Source organism: Dermochelys coriacea, chromosome 3 (genome assembly GCF_009764565.3).
Source record: "Dermochelys coriacea isolate rDerCor1 chromosome 3, rDerCor1.pri.v4, whole genome shotgun sequence".
NCBI classification, from domain to species: domain Eukaryota; kingdom Metazoa; phylum Chordata; order Testudines; family Dermochelyidae; genus Dermochelys; species Dermochelys coriacea.
This window is the reverse complement of record NC_050070.1, coordinates 139,465,881-139,480,456: the sequence shown is the minus strand read 5'-3', so window position 1 is coordinate 139,480,456 and position 14,576 is coordinate 139,465,881. Positions and strand designations below refer to the sequence as shown.

Genomic DNA, 14,576 nt, shown 5'->3' with positions numbered 1-14,576 from the left:
TCCTATGCTTCACATCCATGGTAGGATTGTTTATATTATTGAATGTGTTGCAGTTTAGTACTCTGGCATATTTCAATTCACACTGCAACTTGCTTGGAACTTTTCTATATTTTTCATTTATTTAATAATATCTTGACACGCTTGCAGCTCAATCTATAGATGGCAGCTACTTTAAACTGAATGAGAAGAAGACATGGGGCCCAATTCTTCTCCCACTGAAGTCAATGGGACTTCAATAAGTGCAGGCTCAACCAGAGATGTACACAGAAATGCAAATAGAACAATAAAGCAAAGCTGAATAAAGCAAATGCTAAATCAATTTAGTTTTATTATGGCTCATAACACTAAGTTATTTTTTCTGGTACAAAAATTAGAACCTTTTTATTAAAAAAAATTTCCACCAAACAGATAATGGATAGGATTGTCCTGATATTAAATAGGTTGTTCCAAAGATAACATGCTGTAAAGGCAAAAGTAGACCTTCCATATTTATTACAGTTATTTGGCCTAAATAGTTATTGTTCTAGGGATGTATGACTGATTGAGGGAAAGGATAATTTGTCCTTTATGAAATTTTGTGGCAAACCATTTAGAGATTTATAAATTACACTTCAAGATGTGGTTCTCTTTTTGTTCCTGCATGAGTTTCAACTTTGAAAGTACAAAAAGCTTTTCCATTAATGCTGCACTACAGTGACAGCTGTAATCATGAAAAAAACACTTGTAAAACATAAGATACAGCTAACACTTTTTTCCACCCCAACTTTATAGAAGAAGGAGGGAGGTTGTGAGTGCGGAGCAAAAGGAAACAAAGCAAAACCAGCAAGCTTATATCCTTCTCTGAATCTCCCTGTGAGTCTCATCTTGTCTGTGTCCTGGAGGCAAAGAACACCTTTTTTATTTTATTTATTTATTTTTGGCTTGTGCATGTTGAACTAAATCAACAGTAAGTGTATAGGTTCAAAAAGTTTCCACATAGGCTAGAAGACATATGTAGAAAGAGGGGACCCAATTTGCCACTGATTTATATCTTGAATAATAACTATGCAAAATATGTGTAAATCCCCATCAGATCAGAATTCTCCACTCATGGTAATGTTTTATATCTACTTCACACAAATGTTTGCATAAATGATTACACAAGGTACAAGGCAATAAAGAGCTATGCTGTGGACATTAAAAATGATAAATATCAAAATTAGTATTTTTGAAGAGCAATTATAGTGAATATTACTGTTGTGCTAGGGTAACATTTTCAGAGTACCTAGATTCCTAAGGGAGTTAAGTCCCAAAGAAACCAAATGGGACTAAATTACTCAAGAGCTTTAGAACATTTTACCCATAGCCCCTTAGGCCCCAGTGGGTATGATATCTACCCTGCATCTGAGAATGAGCCTCTCAGCCTGGGTAGGCAGACCCATGCTATCAGGGGTCAAGCTAGTGTGCTCAACATAGTTGTGTGGATGTGGCTACTCTAGTGAAGACTCGGGCTAGCCACCTGAGCTCAAGTCCACCCAATCCCCTAGGCTTGAGCTCAAGTGCCTACCTCAAGTCTCTACCAGTACAGCACTGTCCACAGAGCTATTTTTAGCATGCTAACTCAAGCCCTGCTAGTGTGAATCTCTCTACCTGAGCTGTAGCATAAACATACCCTATCAAGATTAGTGCCCATTATATCAGGCACTGTACAAATATATATTAGACATTTTTGAAGAGTTTATAGTTTAGACAAACAGTAATAAACAAGCATATAAATGTATTATCAAAATTTTCATTGCTCAGATTTAACTATCCTCTATCTCTTCCACTTTATTCCACTGCCTGACATGTCTAGCTTTCACCCTGTCAATCTCAGAAAATTTTTGCTTAATGTGGTTGCTAACCTTTCCTGTAGTAGCTTATAATCAGGTTTTGGGTTTTATTTACAATGTCTGTCTCCTTTCCAAGTTCATTTCAATGCCTACTCAGCTGTCTCTCCTCTCCCATGCTCAGATTTTGCAATTAAATTAAGAGCTCTGCTGATATCACAGGGTTTTAAATCATCCTTCCCTTGCCCCACTACTACTCCAGGTGCCAGTTTCTCTCTGTGAAGAGAAGGGGCCTACAGAGTTATCCCCTGGGAGGAAGTTGTTGGTCTCTAACCTAACCCATAGTTCTCTAACTAGTTGCATCCGTCCATACAGACAAGAATAAACCTTGATTATATTATGGTTTGGACACAGCTTTGAGTAGACATGTTTTTCTTTTTTAAAGGGTAGAAAGGATCTAAGTTTTTTTCGGAATAATAAGTGCAAAACCATCAAGTTTTTTATTAAGATAGATTTTTGTATGTGTGGAAAATTGTGGGGTTTTTGGACTATCTGATTTCTTCCAGTCTAAGTCTTTCCTAGACTAGACCATTTTTTATAATGTTTGGGTTAATACCATTACCATTCCAAATCATTCATTAAGTCTTCTACATATCTTGGATTTTAATTTAGCACAGTAGAACATTTCAGGGAGCCTTTAGAGCAAGATGACTGTAAAAATACTCCTTGCATGTAAATATACATGTATTTTGAAATAGCTGCTTTGTTTCTTTAATTGGGGTCTACTCTATTTATTGAGAGAGTCTCCACCATTTAGTTACACTTTAACAAGTTTGAAAATGCAAGGGATCCTTTTGTGTGTACTGCTGCTTTTGCTGTTCCTATACTTTTGCATGTGGAATCTCCTTTTGATGCTATCAAGGGAATAGCCCAAGTGGTATTCTGCCTCTCTGGGTCATATAAAACAGGGCTCATTCAAGAGCATGTATGGTTTAATTTACCCCTTTCACTCTCCGTTCTGTTATGACTTCCCTGCCCCTTCATGCACAGTTGGTTGCTGAATGGCATTCCTTCTACCAAGATAATGGAAAGCCTCCAGAAGAATGTAAGTCCATTGAAAACTGCTGCCTGGGGATGGCTGGACACAAAACCCCCAGTGCAACCCTTTCTTTCAATGCAGCTCACAGGACCATCGTGTGAGGATCTCAGCTACTGCCAGCGAAATGTGAGTTGGTTAACCTTGTATCCATGCTTTCCATTTAGTAGCATATTATCTCTTCCAACAAGCCAGCAGACCATCCCCAAAACAATACCTTTTTAAACTGGTAATGCAACTACCAAAAACCATTTAACAGAAAATTCTTATATTAATTTTTGCCAAGTTTTTCCTCCCACCCAAGGTGGATTGTGCTGCACCTGCATTTGAACAATAGTGACATTTCCACACACAGACTATTTTTTTCAAAACGATGGATGTCTGGGTTGTTTGCTTTAGGCACCATTTTCAATCACGTGAACATGGAATAACTTGATTTAGATGGTAACAGCCCCTGACATTATGAGACTAACAAAATACACTGTAAAGAGCTTGTGCTATTGTCTTCCATTAATGGATAACTTTAAAAAAACCTACATAGGTTCCTTGAGAAAATTCAATGTTTAAAATATTTATTAAAATATTCTAAAAGTTCTTAAGTATGTTATAAATGTTATTTCTGATGAATAGTGGCATAATATAACTATCCATAGTTGTCTTGGGAAAACACTGTTCCATATTAAAGAGCAACCCTGACTGAGCTAAATTCTGATTTACATGTCCTTGCAACTTCATTGACTTCAGTAAGGTAGGATAGGATTGTAAATCAGGGCAGAGTTTGGCTCTTTGATTTTAGTGGAAATGAGGATTTGGAAAGTTAAGTGGGACATCAGTTCTGCCGTCAGTGACACCAAAGTAAAGTTTGTTCCACACTCCTGAAATTTCAAAGGATCTCTTATTCTCAGGTGACCTTTGGCTATGTCCTTGGTCTATTCAAGGTAAGACACATCTGGATCCAATCATCAGACAGAATCTCCTGTTCCTTCTATGTAGGCAGATGCATAACATGTACACCAAGTTGTAAAATTTTCAACCACTTGGCTGTTTTACCCCATGCAGTCCAGTGTTGCAGTAATTTTCTGCGGTAACTGGATAACTTTAGCTTTAGCTTTGAGAGACTGAAAGGAAGGAGAAAGCTCAGACAATTGGCTGTTATACAAACCCTGCTTTACATTCTGGGATACGTGCTCCAGGAAGGCTGGATTAAAGCAATACAGGGTCCTAGACACACCACAATTCTAGGCCTCATGTTGCCCATCCCACTGTGCTGTGCTCCCCTCTTTCAAGTGGTGGTGACACTAGGCCCACACTTGCAGGAGCAGTGGCACAAAGCAGGGGTCCCCTCTACCTCATTGGAGAGGCAGTGGCTGTAGCAGGGGTACCCAGACTATGTACACTAGCAGCTGGGGGTGCCTATTTGGGAGGGTGAGCCAGGCCTGCTGCGCTCTTCTGGGTGGGTAGGAGCACTGCTTAAAGTGCAACACCCACACAGATCAAAATATCACAGCACATAGGCCCAAAGAAGCACAGGTTCAACATCTACATAAGCACATGTTTAAGGGTTGTGTGTGGATGGCTGAGATTGGGGCAACCCCACATGCAACAATGTGCAGCAAACTTGAAGTATATAAATACCCAGAGAGACTTCTGCTGGGGTGATATTAGTAGCATCTCCCAAAGGAATTGGGCTTGGCGTTAAAACCCTGGAGAGATGAATGGGGAAATTCATACCTCTCAAAGTTTTGCTTTTGGCTGGCTGTGGACTCAGGCAGCCAGCACAGCACTCAGGTTACATTTTCAATCTTTTCTTCACAACCACAAGGACCAGAAACTGACTTTTTTTTAACAAACACACATGGAGATTCTTATGTAATGACATAACTCCAGGAGTCTGTGCTCTGTGCACAAGCCCATAGCACCACTACCTTAAACCAGCACTACAGGCCAGAACATTTCTCCTCCTTCATGTCACATTTTAAAGAGGCAAACCAGCAGGGCTCAAAGTGAAGCAGATAAGCTGTTTCCTTTTGCTTCAAAACATGGGAGTCGGTTAACATTACCATGATGGATTGGACAGAACAAACATGTTATGAAATGTCTGAAGGCACCAGAGGCCACAGCAGAGCAGTGGGTCTAATCCTTGTCCCAACAGGGAGGAACCAAACACACCAGCTAAGGTTCTGAGTGGGAGAGAAGCTAGATATTCGATTAATTTGATGCAGTCATTGGGACCTAACGCCAATCAAGGCTCAGTAGGTCTGGAGTAGGCTGGGCTGCCTCATTTGGCAGAAGTGGAGAGATCGTCTGATATTAGGAGGATTGAAGTGCAAAATGGCCTGATAGGTTATCAAGGAGTCATTTGGATGAAAGGGAACCTGTAAAGGAGGTCAGAAGCAACTATGAGGTAGAGCTAGACAAGTTGTTGTTTTTTTAAGGCTATTCTCTTACCCTTTGGTTCAAAGAATATGTTGTCTCTATTCCCCCTAAACATGAATTGATTTCAGAAAGCTCCCCCTTTCTTACACTGAAATTATATTGCATTCATTGCAGAAAACTCACAGTAGTCAAACTGTAAATCCTTTGGGAGCTTTGTGTTTGAACAGCGCCTAGCACAGTGGTCTCCTGGTCAACAAAGAGGGTTGTTATGCTCTGTAGTAATACAAATAATAAAAATAATTAGAAATGAGTAAGCTGAAGCAACTGACAAGCCATATTCACTCTGTAGAACTCCCTACTCCACTTTAGCTATGAGAAGTCCTCAAGTGATCTCTGGAAATGGTGATGCCAAATCGAGTTTCCACTGATCATTTACTGAGTAGAGACCTGCTCCTGGGTGGGTATAATAGAATCCTAGAAATGTAGGGATGAAAGGGACCTTGAGAAGACATCAAGTGCAGCCCCATGTGCTGTGGCAGGACCAAGTAAACCTAGACTATCCCTGACAAGAGTTTGTCCAACTTGTTTTTTAAAAGCTTCCAGTGATGGGGACTCCACAACATCCCTTGGAAGCCTATTCCAGAGCTCAACTACCTTTATACTTGGAAAGTTTTTTCCTAATATCTAACCTAAACCTCCCTTGCTGCAGATTAAGCCCATTATTTCTTGTCCTACTTTCAGTGGACGTGGAGAACAATTGATCACCTTCCTCTCTCTAACAGTCCTTAACATATTGGAAGACTTGTCAGGTTGCCCCTCAGTTTTCTTTTCTCAAGATTGGAAAAAACTGGGCATGTTTAATCATCCCTCATAGGTCAGGTTTTTCAATCTCTTTGTTGCTCTCCTCTGGACTCTTTCCAATTTGTCCACATCCTTTCTGAAATTGTGGTGCCCAGAACTGGACACAATACTCCATCTGGGCCCTCACCAGTGCTGCATAGAGCAGGTCAATTGCCTCCTGTGTCTTATATTCAACACTCCAACATAATACACTCCAAAACCATATTAGCTTTTTTTCAGCTGCATCACACTGATTACTTATATTCAGTTGTGGTCCACAGACAGCTGCAGCAGCACAGGAGCCAGCAAACAGAGCTGTAAACAGGGGAGCTTGCAAGGAGAGTTTTGGGGGGAAGACTAAGAGAGCCAGGTAGAGGAACAGACAGGCTAGTGAAGGGAGTGTGTGGTGTTCTGGCAGTGTTTTGGTGCTCATTGGGGGTGGTTTTGCTGTGGATGGTGGTGTTTTGTTTTCGTTTGTGTTTCCCAGACTAACAGGATTTAGGTGGGAAGGCGATGGCAGATACAGAGGCAGCTGTGGGAGTGACCCAAGCAGTGCAAGACACAATGAAGATGACTGGATGTAGAAGCTCCGGCATGTACGTGATCCTAGAAGGGGTACCTGAAAAGAGTTTAGTCTGCATGAAGTGCTGCCTGATAGAGCTGGTGGAAGAAAAGATCCGAGGACTGGAGATGCAGATGGAAACTCTGGTTGAGTTTATAAGGGAGTTCGAGCGGATGATGGAGCAAAGATATGAGGAGGCTGAAGAGAAAAGCTCAGGCTTGCAGATGGAAGCAGGACCAAAGAATTCCGAGGGTATACTGCTGGGTGAGGAAGGTGGACAGTGGAAGCATGTGACTAAGAGAACCAGGCAGAGGAAAAGACAGGCTAGTAAAGGAGAAACAGAGCTCAGGAACAGGTTTGCGGAGTTGGAAAATGGAGAAGGGGCACAGCAGGCAGTTGCTAAAGGTGAGAGGGTAAGGAAGAAGAGAGCAGCAAGTCCTATAGAAAGAGAGCAAGAGTCAATGGAGATAACACCAAATATGAGCCCCAGGAGGATACGGGATGGGTTGCAGAGGATTGCAAGGGACAACAGGAATCAAGAGGACTTGCAGCCAGAGGGAACAGGGGATAGACTGGAGAATCGCACCATCACCAGGAAAAGGCAGGTCTATGTGATGGGAGACTCCTTACTGAGAAGAAAAGACAGGCCTGTAACAAGAGCTGATCCAGAGAAAAGAAGTCTGCCGGGTGCTAAGATACAAGATGTGGACCTGAGGCTGAAGAGGATCCTAATGGGAGCAGGAAAGAATCCACTGATTGTCCTTCATGTGGAAACAAATGATACGGCTAGATTCTCACGGAACATATCAAGGGAGACTATGCCAGACTGGGGAAGATGCTTCAGGAAATCAAGGCTCAGGTGACCTTCAGTGGGATTCTCCCTCTTCCTAGAGAAGGGCAACAAAGGTGTGACAAGATTATGATGCTCAACAGATGGCTCAGGCACTGATGCAATAAGGAGGGCTTTGGGATGTATGGCCACTGGGAAGCATTCATGGACAGAGGACTGTTCTCTCAGGATGGACTTCACCTGGGTAAGGAGGGAAATAGAATTCTAGGATGGAGGATGGCACAACTGATCAAGAGCTTTAAACTAGGAATCTGGGGGAGATGGTTGGGAGATGTCCAGGTAATCTCCACACCAGATATTAACATTGAGAGGGAAGAAAATGAAGTAAGAAAGGATACAGCCGTGGGTAGGAGAATGGACATAAGGAGGAAGGGTAGTGTACATACCAGTCTAATAGGTGATACTGGTGGTAGAATGTCTGTGCCTAATTGGGTAAAGAATGTGAGCAAGGCAAAACAGTAAAAATTAAGATGTTTGTACACTAATGTGAGGAGCCTAGGTAACAAAATGGAGGAACTAGAGCTACTGGTGCAGGAAGTGAAACCAGATATTATAGGGATAACAGAAACATGGTGGAATAGTAGTCATGACTGGACTACAGGTATTGAAGGGTACGTGCTATTTAGGAAAGATGGAAACAAAGGCAAAGGTGGTGGAGTAGCATTGTATATCAATGATGAGGTAGACTGTAAAGAAATAAGAAGTGATGGAATGGATAAGACAGAGTCTGTCTGGGCAAAAATCATATTGGGGAAGAAAGCTACTAGAGCCTCCTCTGGGATAGTACTTGGGGTGTGCTATAGACCACCGGGATCCGATCTGGATATGGATAGAAAACTCTTTAATGTTTTTAATGAAGTAAATACAAATGGGAATTGTGTGATCATGGGAGACCTTAACTTCCCGGATATAGACTGGAGGACAAGTGCTAGTAATAATAGGGCTCAGATTTTCCTGGATGCGATAGCTGATGGATTCCTTCACCAAGTAGTTGCTGAACCAACAAGCGGGGATGCCACTTTAGATTTGGTTTTGGTGAGTAGTGAGGAGCTCACAGAAGAAATGGTTGTAGGGGACAACCTTGGTTCAAGCGATCATGAGCTAATTCAGTTCAAACTAAAGGAAGGATAAACAAAAATAGATCTGACTAGGGTTTTTTTATTTCAAAAGAGCTAATTTTAATAAATTAAGGAAATTAGTTCAGGAAGTGGATTGGACTGAAGAACTTGTGGATCTAAAGACAGAGGAGGCCTGGAATTACTTCAAGTCAAAGTTGCAGAAACTATCAGAAGCCTGCATCCCAAGAAAGGGAAAAAAATTCATAGACAGGAGCTATAGACCAAGCTGGATGAGCAAGCACCTCAGAGAGGTAATTAAGCAAAAGTAGAAAGCCTACAAGGAGTGGAAGATGAGGGATTAGCAAGAAAAGCTACCTTATTGAGGTCAGAAAATGTAGGGATAAAGTGAGACGGGCCAAAAGCCATGTAGAGTTGGACCCTGCAAAGGGAATTAAAACCAATAGTAAGGTTCTATAGTCATATAAATAAAAAAAAACAAAACAAAGAAAGAAGTGGGACCGCTAAACACTGAGGATGGAGTGGAGGTTAAGGATAATCTAGGCATGGCCCAATATCTAAACAAATACTTTGCCTCAGTCTTTAATGAGGCTAATGACAAGTTTAGGGATAATGGTAGGACGACAAATGGGAAGGAGGATATGGAGGTAGATATTACCACATCCGAGGTAGAAGCCAAACTTGAACAGCTGAATGGGACTAAATAGAGAGGCCCAGATAATCTTCATCCAAGAATATTAAAGGAACTGGCACTTGAAATTGCAAGCCCATTAACAAAATTTTTTTAATGAATCTGTAAACTCAGGGGTTGTACCGTATGACTGGAGAATTGCTAACATAATTTCTATTTTTAAGAAAGGGGAAAAAAAGTCATCTGGGTAACTACTGGCCTGTTAGTTTGACATCTGTAGTATGCAAGGTCTTGGAAACAATTTTGAAGGAGAAAGTAGTTAAGGACATTGAGGTCAATGGTAACTGGGACAAAATACAACATGGTTTTACAAAAGGTAGATCGTGCCAAACCGACCTGATCTCCTTTTTTGAGAAAGTAACAGATATTTTAGATAAAAGAAATGCAGTGGATCTAATTTACCTCGATTTCAGTATGGCATTTGATACGGTTCCACATGGGGAATTATTAGCTAAACTAGAAAAGATGGGGATCAATATGAAAACTGAAAGGTGGATAAGGAACTGGTTAAAGGGGAGACTACAATGGGTCATACTGAAAGGTGAACTGTCAGGCTGGAAGGAGGTTACTAGTGGAGTTCCTGCCCTCCAAGAGTGCTCAAAGATAATTGTTAATGGCTCTGAGATTGCTTCAGCTAGTTCCTTCGGTACCCTAGGATGAATTTCATCAGGCCCCGCTGACTTGAATACATCTAACTTATCTAAATATTCTTTAACCTGTTCTTTCCCTATGTTGGCTTGCACTACTACATTCTGGGTGTCAATGTTAATTCTGTTGAGTATCTGGTGAAGACTGAAGCAAAATAGGCATTAAGCACCTCAGCCTTTTTGATCTCATCAGTTATTAACTCTCTTTCCCACTAAGTAGAGGGCCTACATGTTCCTTCTTTCTCTTTCTCCTAACGTATTTAAAGAACCTCCTCTTATTCCCTTTTATGTCCCTTGCTAGGTGTAACTCATTTTGTGCCTTCGCCTGTCTGATTTTGTCTCTATATACTTGTGCTGTTCTCTTGTCCTCCTTTTGTCCATATTTCCATTTTTGTAAGGATTCTCCTTTTTGATTTTCAGGTCATTAAAGAGCTCCTAATGGAGTCATATTGGCCTCTTACGATACTAACAGATTCCTTCATTAGCAATGTGAACTATGGCTGCAAATTGGAATAGTTGTATGTCTGCCTAGCTGATTGGCATGCACAATCAGAACGTTAGAAAAGCAACTACTCAGATTAGTATTTATTGATCATTTTTAAGACATGAGATGTGAGCACAAATTTTGTGGGCAAAACTGGCATCCACCTCAAGGAAGCCACCCGTCTGAAACTATTTTATTAAAGATATGTTTCTCTCTTCCTGCCGCATTACAACAAGATACAGAAGTTGATTAACTTTAATTTTTTAAACATAATTTAAGATGAATTATTCCATTGATTTTATAAAACTTTAGTGTTGTGTGCATGATGTGGTAGAATGCAATCACCATGATACCTAGGCATGATGTCTCAAAATGCAATGACAAGTCTCACAATAGGACCAGAGGACATAGGGATACAAAAGCAATTCCATTAAGGTGTCATAAAATTGGCAACCAGCTAACCAGTACTCACAGTAATAATTTAAGCCTAAACAGTAACAGGGATAAATTCTTCCTTGGTATAACTATCAAAGCAAATGTGGTGTTGTTGTAGTGTTTGTCCCAGGGTATTAGGGACACAAGGTAGGGAAGCTAATATCTTTTATTGGACCAATGTCTGTTGGTGAAAGAGACAAGCTTTCAAACTACACAGGTGACCTGAGGAAGAGCTCTGTGTAACTTGAAAGCTTGTCTCTCTCACCAATAGTTGTTGGTCCAATAAAAGATATTATCTCACCCACCTTGTCTCTCTAATATCAAAGCAAATGACATTCACTAAGGATTAATTTGGTCCACCATGTTGGCTTGCACTACTTCAGCTTGGGTGTCAGTGTTAATTGTGTTGAGTATCTGGTGAAGACTGAAGCAAAATAGGCATTAAGCACCTCAGCCTTTTTGATCTCATCAGTTATTAACTCTCTTTCCCACTAAGTAGAGGGCCTACATGTTCCTTCTTTCTCCTAATGTATTTAAAGAACCACTTCTTATTCCCTTTTATGTCCCTTGCTAGGGTCCACACCTCCATTTGCAATTTTTTAGTGATCCGCAAATGAAAAATGTTGGCCTAGGAGTGTGGTTCTGGACTTGGTACCAGCTGTTGTTGGTACCAGCTCACTTGTCCAAGGATTGCAGAACCATCACTTCTGACCATTGGAAGCACCAGATACTGGGATGTCTGGAGACATATAAAACACTGGAGGATATTTTTCTCCATTATCCACAGTATCTCATCCTCTCCAGCCTGGCCCTCGTGAGGGATGTTACTTTGCTGGAGGATGATATTATTTTAGTGTTTTAGGTATCTAGGTTTCAGTGTATCTCATCACCGACCATCGGCAGGAGTGCCCTGGTACCAACAGCCCCACCATTGGAAGGGAAGCAGTTTCAGATTTGGACTTGTCAGATGTTCCAGCTGCTCCTCCATCCCTTCAGAGAGAGCCGTGCCCTGACAGGCAGTCATAGAATCATAGAATATCAGGGTTGGAAGGGACCTCAGGAGGTCATCTAGTCCAACCCCCTGCTCAAAGCAGGACCAATCCCCAACTAAATCATCCCAACCAGGGCTTTGTCAAGCCTGACCTTAAAAACTTCTAAGGAAGGAGATTCCACCACCTCCCTAGGTAACTCATTCCAGTGCTTCACCACCCTCCTAGTGAAAAAGTTTTTCCTAATATCCAACTTAAACCTCTCCCACTGCAACTTGAGACCATTACTGCTCGTTCTGTCATCTGCTACCACTGAGAACAGTCTAGATCCATCCTCTTTGGAACCCCCTTTCAGGTAGTTGAAAGCAGCTATCAAATCCCCAGTCATCTTCTCTTCCACAGACTAAACAATCCCAGTTCCCTCAGCCTCTCCTCACAAGTCATGTTCCAGTCACCTAATCATTTTTTTGCCCTCTGCTGGACATTTTCCATCTTTTTCACATCCTTCTTATAGTATGGGGCCCAAAACTGGACACAGTACTCCAGATGAGGCCTCACCAATGTCGAATAGAGGGGAATGATCACGTCCCTCGATCTGCTGGCAATGCCCCTATTTATACATCCCAAAATGCCATTGGCCTTGGCAACAAGGGCACACTATTGACTCATATCCAGCTTCTCGTCCACTGTAACCCCTAGGTCTTTCTCTGAAGAACTGCTGCCTAGCCATTCGGTCCCTAGTCTGTAGCGGTGCATGGGATTCTTCAGTCCTAAGTGCAGGACTCCACACTTTTCCTTGTTGAACCTCATCAGATTTCTTTTGGCCCAATCCTCTAATTTGTCTAGGTCCCTCTGTATCCTATCCCTACCCTCTTGATGCTGGCTGCCAACTAGACATGGAGCTTTTGATCACTACCCGTAGAGCCCGACAATCTAGCCAGCTTTCTATCCACCTTATAGTCAAGCCAGGACTGAGTCCAACCCCTTGGGGCAGGGCATTAATTTGTAAACGGACCTTATTACAACCAAGTTGCATGCAAAAGGCTTCTAATATTTACGTTGCATGTAAACAGTGTCAGAAAGTCTCAAAGGCTACATGAGCAAAACTGAAAATAGCACAGCATGTTTATAAGTGGTGGTCCTCATAGATTGCAGTATTCAGTGAGGGCCCTGTGCAAGAGAGAAACCCCCAACATGTAGGTTACACAAACTTAGACTCCTTTAATCAGTAAAAAGTGGGTGCAAGTAGCTAAAAGGGAGACAAACAGCATGTAAAATGATCTAAGATAGTTTCCTGGGGGTTAACATACACATCACCTCTGCATTTGGCTCACAGATTCCTAGAGCTAGATCTTGCAAATAAAAGAAGAGGTATGCCCAAGTAGATACATTTACAGGAACTAGACCAAAGGGTCTTACAGGCTGCAGTATCTACAGATAATTATAGTCTATCCAGTGAGGCTGTTACTTAAACTAGATATTATTTTATACCACTTACCTTTCATTTATAAATACTGCCTTCTTTAAAGATACTTGTAGAATTAGGTTATTATTGGGTTAGCCACTGGAGACTGTTCTCAGGGACAATAAAAATGGACATCTGCTCTCTGATGGACACAACACTTGGAGGGAGCTCATTCCAAAAAGGTGTAGCTGGGGTGCTAGCTTTCTTGGAGTCCAAGAAATGCCTGGTGACCCTGAAGAATAGTAGGAACAAGAAAATCTCAGGCTCCGCTATCACTGTCTGGAAATGATAAAATATACAATATTAAAGAGATGGCCCATCTTCCATGTTTTTGGAAGATATTTGATTTTATTGGATGAGTCATCTATCTGGCACAGGAACACTTGGGGAATGAAATGAAACATCTCAATAGAATTTTCTTTATTTATTTTACCATTATTCTTCTTTACCTTTCGATCACAGCTCTAAACCAGATTATGGAGCTGGAGTACTGTTTAGTATGCAACTTCATCCTTCCAGTTGCAAGTCCTTTGGCAAACTGCACTGATTATATAAATATTACGTTTTGCATTTCTAGTATTTGTCAGCTGAGGATCTCAGAGCAACCTATAGCCATTATTAAAAGAATTAAACTTATGACATCCCTATGAAATAGCTAGAATTATCCCCTTCTACAGGTAGGTAAACTGAGGCACAGTTTAAAGGCCAGATTGGGGTTCTAAATTATGGCGCACGTTGGAAAGGGAAGAGCAATGCTCATCTCCTGGAGGAATTCTGGATAAATTATAGGAACTCTTCCTAGGACCCTGTAAGAAGGGCACAACCCTGTAAAAAAGGCAGTTCTGCCACTTGTTGAATGGGTGCAGTAACTTTTCCACTGTTTCTGCTCATCTGTGCTGGCCGGGGGGGGGGGGGTGCACCACCCACCTTAACCCTACCCCTGGGGAGGGGCTTGTGCTTCTGGAGTGCTAGCCTGGAAAAGTGCCTCCACCTCCCACTCTGGCCGGCTAGCAGCTAGCTCCTGTGCAGGGGCATGTAATCATGTGATTCACCAGCTGGCTAATCTTCCCCACCCCGTTGGCTGGCTAAGGCATCGCAGGAGCATCTACTGCAAACTGCTGTTGTGGCCCCGCAGTGGCCTGCTTCTTCTGGTGACTTGACTCTTCATCATGGTCACATATACTCCCATCCTCTCCAGCGTAAACCTATAGCCCAACAACCCGTAGCTCTTAAACTTCACATTGGACCATCAGTGTG

The 14,576-nt window shown here is 41.8% G+C and overlaps 1 long non-coding RNA gene across 1 annotated transcript in view; it reads left to right on the top strand.

Moving 5' to 3' along the window:
* The first annotated feature begins 6,406 nt into the window (after positions 1-6,406).
* The window catches only part of LOC122459427, a 28,921-nt gene continuing 20,751 nt past the window's right edge, over positions 6,407-14,576 (top strand). Inside the window, exons 1-2 of the long non-coding RNA XR_006280129.1 lie at positions 6,407-6,828; positions 7,687-7,690. This is a non-coding gene — a long non-coding RNA (uncharacterized LOC122459427). The remainder of the gene's footprint in view (positions 6,829-7,686; positions 7,691-14,576) is intronic.